Source organism: Jaculus jaculus, chromosome 6 (genome assembly GCF_020740685.1).
Source record: "Jaculus jaculus isolate mJacJac1 chromosome 6, mJacJac1.mat.Y.cur, whole genome shotgun sequence".
Lineage (NCBI taxonomy): Eukaryota > Metazoa > Chordata > Mammalia > Rodentia > Dipodidae > Jaculus > Jaculus jaculus.
Window position 1 is genome coordinate 3,214,900 of NC_059107.1, and position 14,724 is coordinate 3,229,623.

Here is a 14,724-nt window from a genome sequence, read left to right on the forward strand (position 1 = left end):
TTGCCTGTGAAGCCTAAGGACCCCAGTTCGAGGTTCAATTCTACAGGACCCACGTTAGCCAGATGCATAAGGGGACATATGCATCTGGAATTCGTTTGCAATGGCTGGAGGCCCTGGCGCACCCATTCTCTCTCTCTCTATCTGCCTCTTTCTCTCCCTGTCACTCTCAAATAAATAAATAAAAATGAACAAAAAATTTTTTTCGAGGTAAGGTCTCACATCTAGTCCAGGCTGACCTGGATCTCACTCTGTAGTCTCAGGGTGGCCTTGAACTCATGGCAATCCTCCTACCTCTGCCTCCCAAGTGTTGGGATTAAAGGTGTGCACCACCATGCCCAGTAAACCTATGAGTTCTTAATGCCAGGTATTAGATTGCTTAGTTCTCAACTTCCAGGTGATTCTTTTCTATGTACTGAAATTACAGTTTTAGGCACTCTTTTGTTCTTTCCTCTATTTTCTTGACCATTTTAATCATAATTATTTGAAATTTCTCATTCTATTTTCATTGTGTTTTCTTTCTTAGTGCTTAGTTGTTTTCCCTCTAGTCAAAGCACATTTTGGGTGAAATTTTTGTTTTATGCTCTGTGGGCTGGGGTGGTTCATATCTGTACCAGGGCACAGCTCTCACTCTTACGACATGCCCATTCTCCTACATATGTCCTTGCTGGGGCCTCAGCTGCAAACCGAGGTGTTTACTGAGACCTTGACAGAACTTGAACCCATTTGTCTGCTCACCACTTTGTGGTGAAATCTGCTCAATTCTTTAGCTTCTGGGCCACTGTTGAAATATATGCTAAGTTCAGAGGAATTTGTATATGACTATTGGGCCTCATTTCTGGAATTTTCCTCCTACATTCCAGCTCCCTTAGCACCCCTCAACTCGGGTTGATCTTTGTACCCACCATGAGGAAAGATCAATGCTTTCTGCTTCATCTTTATTCTTTCATGCACCAATGAGTGAAATACACCTAGGGAAACAAGTCATGCTATGCACTGGAGAGATGGCTTAACAGTTAAGGCACTTGCCTGCGAAGCCTAAGGACCCAGGTTTGACTCCTTAGAACCCATGTAAGCCAGATGCACATGGTGGCACGTGCATCTAGAGTTTGTTTGTGTTGGTTAGAGGGCTTGGTATGCCCATTCTCTCTTTCTTTATCCCTCTCTCCCTCTCTGTCTCTCAAATAAATAAATAAATAAATATAAAAATGTTCAATTTAAAAAAGTCAAGGTAATTGTGGAGTTTAATACATGCTTCCTTTTCTCAAGGATCAAAATACTAAATTTTACCTGTATTGGTTATTCTACACTGCTATCAAATAGCGGTTTTATATATTTCATCTAGCTTTTATAGTTTCTTTTGGCAAGAGGATACTAGTCTGACACATTCTACCCTTCATAGCCAGAGCGGGAAGTTTTATTCAGCCAACTTTTGAGGCCACGTTAGAAAGACCTGGAGTTGGAGAGACCTAACAGACCCAGATATTTCAGGTAAAACTCAGCCTCTTAGTATCTGTGATGTCAGTCAGTCCACCTCCTGAAGTAAGGAGGGTTTTCTCTACCTTTCTTATTTATTTATTTTTTTTAATTTTTTTTAATTTATTTGAGAGCGACAGACAGAGAGAGAAAGACAGATAGAGGGAGAGAGAGAGAATGGGCCTGCCAGGGCTTCCAGCCTCTGCAAACGAACTCCAGACGCATGCGCCCCCTTGTGCATCTGGCTAACGTGGGTCCTGGGGAACCGAGCCTTGAACCGGGGTCCTTAGGCTTCACAGGCAAGCGCTTAACCGCTAAGCCATCTCTCCAGCCCTCTACCTTTCTTTTAATTCTACAACTTTTCTTATATTCCAGCCAAGGCTGAGTGATTTTTTTAAAAAAAGTTACTGCCTTCTTCAGCAACTCCAAAACTAGATAAAATATTTATAGCGACTGACTGCAGGCAGTCGCATTCCGATCACCTTTTCAGTCTTGAGAAGGTGAACACACGAGGTGAGCTCCGTCCTCACCCGTGTTCTCTGTCTGGGACTCCATCCAAACCATGACAGATGGACGAGGAGCCCAAACAGAGCGACGGACTGCGTGTATGACAGAGATCAGAAATAGAATGCTGAGGAAGAAGAAATCTGTGGGGCAAGGTCTAGAAGAAGAGGCTTGGGAAGCTACGCAGGGGTCCTCTTGAGGCTTTGTCTCGGGTGCGTGCAGCGAAGGTTCTGGGAGTCTTGGCAGGTCGACACGTCTGAGTCCCTAACTAAGAGGCATTCCAGAAGCCCCACAGGGCAGGCACTTGTTTTGACCAGCCGGAGGGAAGGACTTTGCTGAACGGCCGGGGTGTTCCATCAGAACCGTGGAAAGTCCGCCTCTTAGCAACAGGGGACTTTACCTCCAGGCTGTGCGTGACTTTAGATCTGCTCCAACAAAGACGAAACTCAAGACTCAACAGAACCCAGTGGAACATCTGGTAAATCTGCTGTCTAGTGAAACGGAACACCCTGTAAAGGAAACAATAGCATCCGAACTCACAACGAAGGCCCCGCAATGCCCAGCTCCTACTCAAATGTCATCAGTGCGTAAGAAGAGGCAGAGGACTATAAAGTGGAGCCAAGAGAGAAAAGTCAAGATAAATAAGCCCAGAGAGCCAGAAGTGGTGGCATGTGAATCCTAGCACTCAGGAGGCTGAGGAAGAACCAAGAATAGCTGTGACAGGCTAGAGAGATGGCTCAGTGGTGAAGGCACTTGCCTGTGAAGCCGAGGGAGCCATGTGCGACTTTCCAGGTCCCAGGTATAAGCCAGGCACAAGCGCACTATGTTGCGCATGGGCACTAGGTGGCGCACACGTCTGGTGGTCGATTACAGTGGCTGGAGGCCCTGGCACACCAATCTCTCTTTCTCACACATGAAAAGGTCAGTCTGGGGCTGGAGGGATGGCTTAGCAGCAGTTAAGGCACTTGTCTGTAAAGCCAGAGGACCCAGGTTCAATTCCCCAGGGCCCACATTAGTCAGATGCACAAGAGGGTGCATGCATCTAGAGTTCATTTGCAGTGGCTAGAAGCCCTGGCGTGTCCATTCTCTCTCTCTCTCTCTCTCTCTTGCTCTCTCTCTCTCTGTCTCTCTCCCCCCACTCTTTCTCAAATAAAGAAAAATAAAAATAAAATCTTTTAAAAAAATTCTGTTGGAGTTGCCTCAAAACAAAACAAAACAAAACATAGCTTTGACCACATGGGGAATTTGAAGCCAGCCTAGATTACATGAGATCCTCTCTCAAAAATAAAAAGTTCCAGAGGCCTCACAGACACTGGAACACACAGAGAAGGACTCTGTTGCAGTCTTCTCCAAGTTGCTGGGACAAACGTTTAACCAGACACAGATTATGGGAGGAATGGGTTTATTTCAGTCTTTCAAATCCAGGGGGAACTCCATCAGCAATGGCAAACGCTGGCTCCCTTTCACATATCCAAGCAGAGAGGCACCACAATCACATACGAACCACCAGAGCTCAAACTGCTCTCTCCACGGAGAGACAGAGATGGCTTAGCAAGCCATCTCTCCAACCTGTCAAAGCTATTCTTGATCATTCTGCCTCAGCCTCCCAAGTGCCAGATATTAAAGAGACAGAGACAAAGAGAGAGAGAAAGAAAGAGAATGGGTGCATCAGGGCTTCTAACCAATGCAAACAGACTCCAGATGCGTGTATCACCCTGCACCTCTGGCTTACGTGGGTTCTGGGGAGTTGAAGGTCCTAGGCTTTGCAAGCAAACATCTTAACTGCTAAGCCATCTCTCTAGCCCTTGTCCAGGAATTTTAAACTACAATATGGATATCGCAAATTAACAGAGGTGCTCTCAGCAGAAATTAAAACCATTAATCAAAACAAAATGGGCATTTCACTGTATATAAGAGTGAAAAGTTTCCCAGGACTTACAAGCAGATTTTGAATACTGCAGAAGCAAAGATCAGTGAGCCTGAAGTCTATGGGCACTATCTGAGTAGAGACAGCTACACAAAGGAAACTTAGAAACGATAGCCACATCCTAATAAACACAAAACTGGAGTCCCTGAAGAGGGGGGAAAAGATTGTGATGAAAAAAATTTAAATCGTGTCTAAAATTCTAAATTTTATTTATAAAAACGAACTAATCTCAGGCTGAAGGGATGGCTTAGCAGTCAAGGAGTTTGCCTGCAAAGCCGATGGACCCAGGTTCAATTTCCCAGGACCTACGTTAGCCAAATACACAAGGGGATGCACGTATCTGGAGTTTGTCTGCAGTAGCTGGAGGCCCTGGAGCACACATTTTCTCTCTCTCTCTCTCTCTCTCTCTCTTTCTCTGTTAAATAAATAAATATAAAATGTTTAAAAATGTTTTTAAAAAACTAAGTTATCTCAAAAAGTGTGGTGTTATAAACCCTAAGCAAGATGCATACAAAGGAATCTAGACACACTTCATAATCAAGTATCTTAAAACCAAAGCAGACGACTTTAAAACAATGAAAGAACAAAGACAAATTACATAAACTGACAATGATAAAATTACTACTTCTGGCCAGGAGTGCTGCATGTCAGAAAACAATGGAATGATATATTCAACAGTAGTTACTCTAGGGGAAAAAGTCAACCTAGGAGTCTACATCCAGAAAAATTATCTTTCAAAAAGGGAATGAGAAGTAAAGACATTTTCCTATTGAAAAAAAAAAATTGATGAATTCATCAGCAGATCTGCAGAAGTGGGAATGTTCAAGGCAGATCTGAAGGCTAAAGGGAAATGATATCTGATGGAAATTCGGTTCTGAACAAAGGCACACAGCTTATCAGCAAACAGAACAAGTAAATACAAGAGAAGGTTTTTTTGTTTTTGGAATTATTTAGGTCAGTTGACTAGGTGAAAACAGGGCTGAGGGTGTAGCTTTGTGACCTAACAAGCTCAACAAGCCTATGTGAGATCCTGAGTTTGATCCTCAGCACTGGAAAAGAAAAAATCTTTTTGCTATTTATGATAGTTTGTAACATGTAGAGGGGAACCTATGACCATTTGCACCAAGGAGGGGAGATGTGAATGGAAATATACTATTATACAGTTCTTAGATTATGTCAAGAAGTGGTACTTATACTTTTATTGTCATTTTTCTAGTGACAACCACAATAAATCATAATTAAATGTCCCAAAATATCACCTCCAGAAATAACCACTGTCAACAGTTTGTAGTATAGTTCTCTGGTTTCTTAATCCATATCGTAACAGGAAAACATTTAAAGTTTTGATGAAAAAGAGTTTAAAACGCCAATATTTTTATGTATGCATAGATTTATATATTCATATTCTCTTCTACACCTTCCTCTGTTGTTTCAAGACAGTGTCTCACTTTGTCTCCCAAGCTGGATTCAAACTCACAGCAACGCCTCAGCCTCAGAGTACTGGGACTGTCGGTGTGAGCTGCCACGCGTGGCTCACTAGCTCTGTTGTGAGAACAGCTGAGTTGCTAGTGAAAACATTCACGTTACAATGGCTCTAATATATTATTGGGATCCGAATGTGAAACGTCTCCTGCAGGCTCATGCAGCTGGTAATACACGTTGCAGACCCTTCGGGACTATAGCCTAGATCAACTCAGTGGGTTACTGGGAGTGCATCTCAATGGTGACATCCACTTCTGGTTCTTACTGGAGCTCTCTGCTTCTGGATTCTCCAGGGTGTGAATAAGCCAAGCTGCAAATGCCCACCAGCACAGATGCAGCCACCCGGTCTCTACATCTTCCCTGCCGTGACTAAATCCTCTGACACATGAGCCAGAGGAAGCTTTCCCCCATGAGATTGCTTCTTTGTTAAAAAAGGACTTTTAGGGCTGGAGGGATGACTTAGCCATTAAGGTGTCTGCTGCAAAGCCAAAGGACCCAGGTTCAAGTCCCCAGGACCCGCGTTAGCCAGATGCACAAGGGGGCGCATGCATCTGGAGTTCGTTTGCAGAGGCTGGAGGCTCTGGCATGCCCATTCTCTCTCCTTCTCTCCCTCTTTCTCTGTCAAGTAAATAAATACATAATTTTTTAAAAGTACTTTTATTTACTTATGAGAGAAAGGGAGAGAGAATGGCTATTCTAGGGCTTCTTGCCATGCAAATGAATCCCAGATGCGTGCACCACTTTGTGCATCTAGCTTTACATGGGTACTGGGGAATTGAACCTGGGCTGGCAGTCTTTGTAAGCAAGTGTTTTGTGTAAAATTTATTTGAGTGAGAGAGAAAAAAAGAGAGAGAGAGAGGGAATGGGTGCATCAGAGCCTTCAGCCACTGCAAACGAACTCCAGATGCATGTACCACTTGTGTGTCTGGGTTACATGGATACTGGGGAATTGAACCTGGCTCCTTAGGCTTCACAGGCAAGCACCTTAACCACTAAGCTATCACTCCAGCTCTTGCTACCTAATACTTTTAAAAGCTAGGGACATCAATATGCATAATATGAAATGATCTCATTCTACTCCATCCAAATAGAAGCCCCTGTTAGTGATAACGGTTGTAGAGTTTCTTGAATGTGGTATGTATGTATGCATGTTCATATATGTGCAGGTGCACATGCATGTAGAGGCCAGGGGTAAATGTCAGATGTCTTCCTCGGTCACTCTACACCTTATTTTTTGAGACAGGGTCTCTGAATCTGAACCTGGAGTTCATTGACTCTTCACCGGCCCGGCCCAGGGATTGCACGTGTGTGCTACCACGACCAGCTTCCGTGTGGGGGCGGGGCGGGGAGCTCAGGTCCTCAGGCTGCAAGCACGTTACCCACTGAGCCATCTCCCCAGCCCCTGTAACAGTGTTTCAAACGATCCTCCCGGATGCTGTAGAGAGACAGCCGTTACGACCTTGAAAGGACGATCCTTTGGTCACTCCCCACTTCTTTTCCTTATTTCCTCTACTTACCTCTTCTTGTTACCTTATTTTCCTAGCTAGGACTTCCAGAGTAACGTTTAACTATAGCGGTGAGCCAGGCATGGCGGTGCACGCCTTTAACCCCAGCACTCGGGAGGCAGAGGTAGGAGGATCGCCGTGAGTTTGAGGCCACCCTGAGACTACATGGTGATTTCCAGGTCAGCCTGAACTAGAGTGAGACCCTACCACGAAAAAAAAAAAAAAAAAAAAAAGAACAATAGTGGTGAGAGTACATTGGTTGGATCCTTACATTAATGGAACTTTCTAGACTGCTAAGTCTTAACACTGGCTTTTGATTTCTGATCTACTTTAAAGTGATAAAGAACACTTCCTTTCTTCATGACTTTCCAACCCCTTTTGGTATGGGTGGCAGAGGAAGTTCATCCAATGTTTTTTGAGATGACCCTGAGATCACTTTCTTTCTATCTAATATATTAATGACTTGCTTTTATAATGCTAAGACAAACTTATAACTCCAGAAACTCCCAAAGTTGGTAATAGTGTTTTAAGTATTGTTTATATTCAGCCCTTTGCTGTTTTTGGTGTTAGAACAATAGACATTCATGGGGCACTGTGGAAGCGTTCCCTCTTTCTCTCTGGCTCTGGAACACCCTGCTCCTCTGAGGAAGAATGCTTGTGCTCTGGGCCAACAATGCTTCATGCTTCAACGCTCAATGTCACAGCTCTTTGTAGTCAACTTGTCTTAATTCTGGACACAGCTCCTTCTTGGAGCTGTGGGTCCCAGAATGCTGCGCTGGCCCCCTTCCCATAGTCAGTGCACATCAAGGCCAGCTCCACCATTTTCTCTTCCTCTTCCCTGAGATTCTGGTTTAACTCTCAGCACATGGAAGTTTTCCTTGTACATCATCTTGGAGCAATCGAGCTTCTCATGTGGGGGAGGCAGGAGAGGCCCCACTGTCCCTTGGGTCTGTTGTCCCATTAACATGGCAAGCTTGCAGAAAGCACTCGGTCTGACTAGGTGTCAAGACACATGAGCGCTCTTGCCTTTGGGGGTGGGTATGAGAGGGGCAGAGCCAGGATCCCAGCCTCATCCTCACTGAAAGCTTTGTTTCCTACATCCCATGGCTAAGCCTGGATCTGTGCAGCTATGGGCATAGCTTTGGCCAAAGAGGAAGTGGGAAAGAATTTTGGAGATTCATGGGAATCTTCGGATAGCCACCAAGACACGAGGCTGACTCCCAGGACTTGTTCTGCCCTTTCTCCCAGGACCCGCGGGCAGCCCCGGGCCAGCCTTATTTCCCACCCCAGGCCTGGCTCAGACTGTTCCTGCTTCAATCCCCGTGGCCCGCTGCACCTGGATTCCCAGGCCTCCAGGCCAGCTGGCAACTGCTGGGTTTCCAGCAGCATGGCTCTACCCCATCCTCCCAGCAACACGGGAGGTCAGGCTCACACCAGGTGGCCATAGTTGGGATGGTCAGTGGCCAGGCCCGGAGGTGAGGTAAGCCTGAACAGTCCTTGCCAGCCTATGACTCAGTCACCCTGGCCACAGTTGGGTGCCATTGGGCACAGCACTTCACCAAGACTTATCAGAGTTAAGGAGCTGGTATGAATGCCATCCATAGAGATAGCAAAGACGGGACTGGGAGGGTAGAGACAGGCCAGTGCCCGCTGGACCTTCTGCCCGTTGGCATAATGACCCTGTGACCCCTCGGCAACAAGAGACAGAGGCCTGATATGAGCTAGTGAGAAAGTCGTGGGCACAGGAGCCATCCTGGGAAGAAAGGCCAGGAATTTAAATCTTTGCGGTTATTTCCAAATGAAGCCATGCATTTTTTGGATGTGTGTTACAAAGACTTAATTGTTCAACATTCAGGCCTAAAACAGTGCCTAATAGAGAGAAAGCTCAAAAATATCTGTCAACTCAATGGACGGAGCATAAATTGTGTGGGCCCTAATTCTGGAAACACTGTTTTCACATCTTCTGTTTTTTACTGGACGGGAAGTCTGGAGATGGAGCTGTGGCCTGGAACTCTCCAGCCATCGAAGTATGCCAGGGTCTCAGCTCTAGCGGTCAGGAAAGACGAGCAGAGTCCTCAGGCCTCAGAGCAGACTTGCCAGGAGACTGCCCAGTGTGTCTACCCAGGGGTCACTGGGGCAAGTCTACAGCTATACCAGGAATCCAGGTCCAGCGGAACCATGGATGGCAACCTGTCTGAGAAGCTACAGTGTCTGGCTAGCTGTGTCATACCCCTTCCTAGTTTCCCCTTTGCCACCCTGGCACTTTTGGTCTTGCCTTGCGTGTAGCATACAGCAGTGTCCCTCATGTCTAGTCAGGAAGGGAAGGGTCCTTCATGCTTCCCTGTCATCCAGGTCTGGTGGTGGTCATGGGCAACAACTGCCAGGGCTTAGAATGAGTTCACCTCCCAGCCACCCATCCCTGGAGCCGATGGCAAGGAAGCTCAGGGGCAGGGTGTCTACGCTGAGGGGTGCCTCAGGTTACCAGGGAAGACACGAACTTCTCAGAGCTGCTGGGCTGTCCTTCTATTTCTATTTGTGAGGGGCAATTGTCCTTGTTTTTGGAATCACACCTCTAGGGATGTCTGTAAAGAGGTGTGTATAGCTGAGCAGAGAAGACCTACCCTAAAAGTAGAAGGCACCATCCCATGGGCTGGGGCCCCAGAGTGAATAAAAGAGGGAATTGAGGGGCAGTCCGAGCTCACACACCCATCTCACTACTTTCTGACTGTGGATACAATGTGACCAGTCACCTCAAGCTCTGCTGCCGTGTCTTCACACTCTGACAATGTGGACACAATGTGACCAGTCACCTCAAGCTCTGCTGCCGTGTCTTCACACCCTGACGATGTGGACACAATGTGACCAGTCACCTCAAGCTCTGCTGCCGTGTCTTCACACCCTGACAGATGTGGATACAATGTGACCAGTCACCTCAAGCTCTGCTGCTGTGTCTTCACACCCTGACAGATGTGGACACAATGTGACCAGTCACCTCAAGCTCTGCTGCCGTGTCTTCACACCCTGACGGATGTGGACACAATGTGACCAGTCACCTCAAGCTCTGCTGCCGTGGCTTCACACCCTGACAGATGTGGATACAATGTGACCAGTCACCTCAAGCTCTGCTGCCGTGTCTTCACACCCTGACGGATGTGGACACAATGTGACCAGTCACCTCAAGCTCTGCTGCCGTGTCTTCACACCCTGACGGATGTGGACACAATGTGACCAGTCACCTCAAGCTCTGCTGCCATGACTTTACACCCTGACAGATGTGGATACAATGTGACCAGTCACCTCAAGCTCTGCTGCCGTGTCTTCACACCCTGACGGATGTGGACACAATGTGACCAGTCACCTCAAGCTCTGCTGCCGTGTCTTCACACCCTGACGGATGTGGACACAATGTGACCAGTCACCTCAAGCTCTGCTGCCGTGTCTTCACACCCTGACAATGTGGACACAATGTGACCAGTCACCTCAAGCTCTGCTGCCGTGTCTTCACACCCTGACGGATGTGGACACAATGTGACCAGTCACCTCAAGCTCTGCTGCTGTGTCTTCACACCCTGACAGATGTGGACACAATGTGACCAGTCACCTCAAGCTCTGCTGCCGTGTCTTCACACCCTGACAATGTGGACACAATGTGACCAGTCACCTCAAGCTCTGCTGCCATGTCTTCACACCCTGACAGATGTGGACACAATGTGACCAGTCACCTCAAGCTCTGCTGCCGTGTCTTCACACCCTGACGGATGTGGACACAATGTGACCAGTCACCTCAAGCTCTGCTGCCGTGTCTTCACACCCTGACGGATGTGGACACAATGTGACCAGTCACCTCAAGCTCTGCTGCCGTGTCTTCACACCCTGACAGATGTGGACACAATGTGACCAGTCACCTCAAGCTCTGCTGCCGTGTCTTCACACCCTGACAATGTGGACACAATGTGACCAGTCACCTCAAGCTCTGCTGCCGTGTCTTCACACCCTGACAGATGTGGACACAATGTGACCAGTCACCTCAAGCTCTGCTGCTGTGTCTTCACACCCTGACGGATGTGGACACAATGTGACCAGTCACCTCAAGCTCTGCTGCCGTGTCTTCACACCCTGACGGATGTGGACACAATGTGACCAGTCACCTCAAGCTCTGCTGCCGTGTCTTCACACCCTGACGGATGTGGACACAATGTGACCAGTCACCTCAAGCTCTGCTGCCATGTCTTCACACCCTGACAGATGTGGACACAATGTGACCAGTCACCTCAAGCTCTGCTGCCGTGTCTTCACACCCTGACGGATGTGGACACAATGTGACCAGTCACCTCAAGCTCTGCTGCCGTGTCTTCACACCATGATGGACGGTGGACACAATGTGACCAGTCACCTCAAGCTCTGCTGCCGTGTCTTCACACCCTGACAGATGTGGACACAATGTGACCAGTCACCTCAAGCTCTGCTGCCGTGTCTTCACACCCTGACAATGTGGACACAATGTGACCAGTCACCTCAAGCTCTGCTGCCGTGTCTTCACACCCTGACAGATGTGGACACAATGTGACCAGTCACCTCAAGCTCTGCTGCTGTGTCTTCACACCCTGACGGATGTGGACACAATGTGACCAGTCACCTCAAGCTCTGCTGCCGTGTCTTCACACCCTGACGGATGTGGACACAATGTGACCAGTCACCTCAAGCTCTGCTGCCGTGTCTTCACACCCTGACAATGTGGACACAATGTGACCAGTCACCTCAAGCTCTGCTGCTGTGTCTTCACACCCTGACAGATGTGGACACAATGTGACCAGTCACCTCAAGCTCTGCTGCCGTGTCTTCACACCCTGACGGATGTGGACACAATGTGACCAGTCACCTCAAGCTCTGCTGCCATGTCTTCACACCCTGACGGATGTGGACACAATGTGACCAGTCACCTCAAGCTCTGCTACCGTGTCATCACACCCTGACGGATGTGGACACAATGTGACCAGTCACCTCAAGCTCTGCTGCCGTGTCTTCACACCCTGACGGATGTGGACACAATGTGACCAGTCAGCTCAAGCTCTGCTGCCGTGTCTTCACACCCTGACGGATGTGGACACAATGTGACCAGTCACCTCAAGCTCTGCTGCCGTGTCTTCACACCCTGACGGATGTGGACACAATGTGACCAGTCACCTCAAGCTCTGCTGCCGTGTCTTCACACCCTGACGGATGTGGACACAATGTGACCAGTCACCTCAAGTTCTGCTGCCGTGTCTTCACACCATGATGGACGGTGGACACAATGTGACCAGTCACCTCAAGCTCTGCTGCCATTTCTTCACACCCTGACGGATGTGGACACAATGTGACCAGTCACCTCAAGCTCTGCTGCCGTGTCTTCACACCCTGACAGATGTGGACACAATGTGACCAGTCACCTCAAGCTCTACTGCCGTGTCTTCACACCCTGACAGATGTGGACACAATGTGACCAGTCACCTCAAGCTCTGCTGCCGTGTCTTCACACCCTGACAGATGTGGGCACAATGTGACCAGTCACCTCAAGCTCTGCTGCCGTGTCTTCACACCCTGACGGATGTGGACACAATGTGACCAGTCACCTCAAGCTCTGCTGCCATGTCTTTACACCCTGACGGATGTGGACACAATGTGACCAGTCACCTCAAGCTCTGCTGCCATGTCTTTACACCCTGACGATGTGGACACAATGTGACCAGTCACCTCAAGCTCTGCTGCCGTGTCTTCACACCCTGACAGATGTGGACACAATGTGACCAGTCACCTCAAGCTCTGCTGCCGTGTCTTCACACCCTGACGGATGTGGACACAATGTGACCAGCCACCTCAAGCTCTGCTTCCATGTCTTCACATCCTGATTTACTGTCAAACTATGAGTGAAAACAAACCCTTCTTTTGTCCTTGAATTGTTTTAATCAGACATTTCCTCATAGCAACCAAACACATAACTAATACAGGGGTCTACAGGGAGAATGGCCCTATTAGAAGCTAGGTGAGGATGGATGCTCTTGGCCAGAATGCCTGCACCCTTTGACCTGAATCAAAATTGAGGGGACAAACGGGTGGAGGTTGCCTTCAGGCAAGGGTGAGGGTGTGGTGCCTTCTAAGGCTGCCACTGCAAGGTCCTAGTTGCACAATCACCCAGTTCCATCATCCAGGCTTCACTGCTGACAGCTCTCTACCAGGGTTGGGCCACCGCTGGCTCTCGCCCCTGTTTGAGGTGCTACCCCTCCCAACACCCTTCTTCTCCCAGGCCTCAGGGCCAGGGCCTCATGGGCTCAGCTGGGTGAGCCTGTCCCCGCCCTGCCACCTGACGGCCCCTTTGTTGGGTCCCAGAGCAGACTGGTTCTCTCTGTGAAAACAGAATCGAAGCAGGTCTGACAGCGGTGCCCGTAGAGACCTCAGTGCTGGCTGAGACGGTGTGTGCCCGGTGCAAGGGGCACGCACCCACACAGGCCTTATGCTCCGCATCAGCTGCTTGGAATTACGTGAGCTTGTGGTGGTCGCTCACTACCTCCCCCAGAATCAGTTTCCTGAAAAGCCCTGGTTCTGCTTTTGTTTTTACCCTGAAATCTGGCTCAGAGCCAGTGATGAGGCCCCACTTGGCAGCCAGCTTTGTTTCTATCTGGCCCCTGGGAGAGAGGGTACCTCCAGAGCCTCCCCCATCTCAGCTCTGAGAAGAATGGCACCCAGCACCCATCCCACCCCTTAGGTCCCATTGACCAGGTTGAGGCTGGACACCCAGTCAGCAGGTAACACGTAGTTTACCGAGGGGCTGAACGGCACGAAGCTGAAGCTGGGAAACTCCCTTTGTCCTATACATGCCACTCGTGTGTACTGTTGGACCGAACTCAGCTTGAAAGCCAGCACTGCCTTCTTGATAAGAGTCCTGACCTCCCCAGATTTGCTGCTCATCGCCCTCAGCCCGCCGTGGAGGCTACCCCACCTCAGCCCCTTCTCTTGGGTACTGCCCGCTGCTGACTCTGGCTGCCTCCACCCTCATCTCCCAACCCTGCCTCAGGCTTGATTCGGCCATCGCCAGTAAGTCCACATCTAACTTCTATGGCCTGTCATCCTCCCAACCCCTGACTTTGACCAGAAGGCCACTGGAGGAGTATGTGGACTGGTCAGCGTCCACAGGGCCTGAAGCTGGGCCAGACAGGCCGCAGAGAAGGGTCCTGCTCTGTTCTCACTTCCCTGGTGGTCAATACTACGGAGTGGTCATGACAAAAAGAGGGAGCGTGCCAGCAAGGGTGCAGACCTCTGTAAAATATTGAGTGGCTTCCATATGCCAGGGTCTGTGCCTGTGGTGGGGGGGGTAAGGAAACGGGGGGAAGGGCACTGGGCCTCAGAGCTGAGCGTGAGTGGGACACGCTCCTCTCTGAGACCCATGCCCTCTGGACCAGAGCAGGTCCGTGTCTGAGCTTTCTGGCCAGCCCCATGGCCTTATATTTCAAGTATGAGCTGGCCCATAAGATTCCCTCCACCCCCACCCAAGGGCGCATCTGACTCTGAACAATTTGGGCTGATCTTGACCTCAGCCGGAGTTGTTCCTGTCCTGCCCCTCCCTGTCCTTCCCTGCAGGCTCACACCCAAGGGCATCCCCCAAGGGAGTCTGCTCCTACTGGAGCCAGCCAGGCCATCAAGGAAAGAGCACTGTGGTTTCCCCTGGCCTTGGACAGGCCTGACAACACACAGGGCCTGGGTGTCAAGGCCCAGGCCACTCAGGCCCTTCTAGGACAAGACCCCTAAGTGCGGCCTCTAAGGCAGCAAAGGCAGAAATCTTCACTCTCCTGAGCTCTC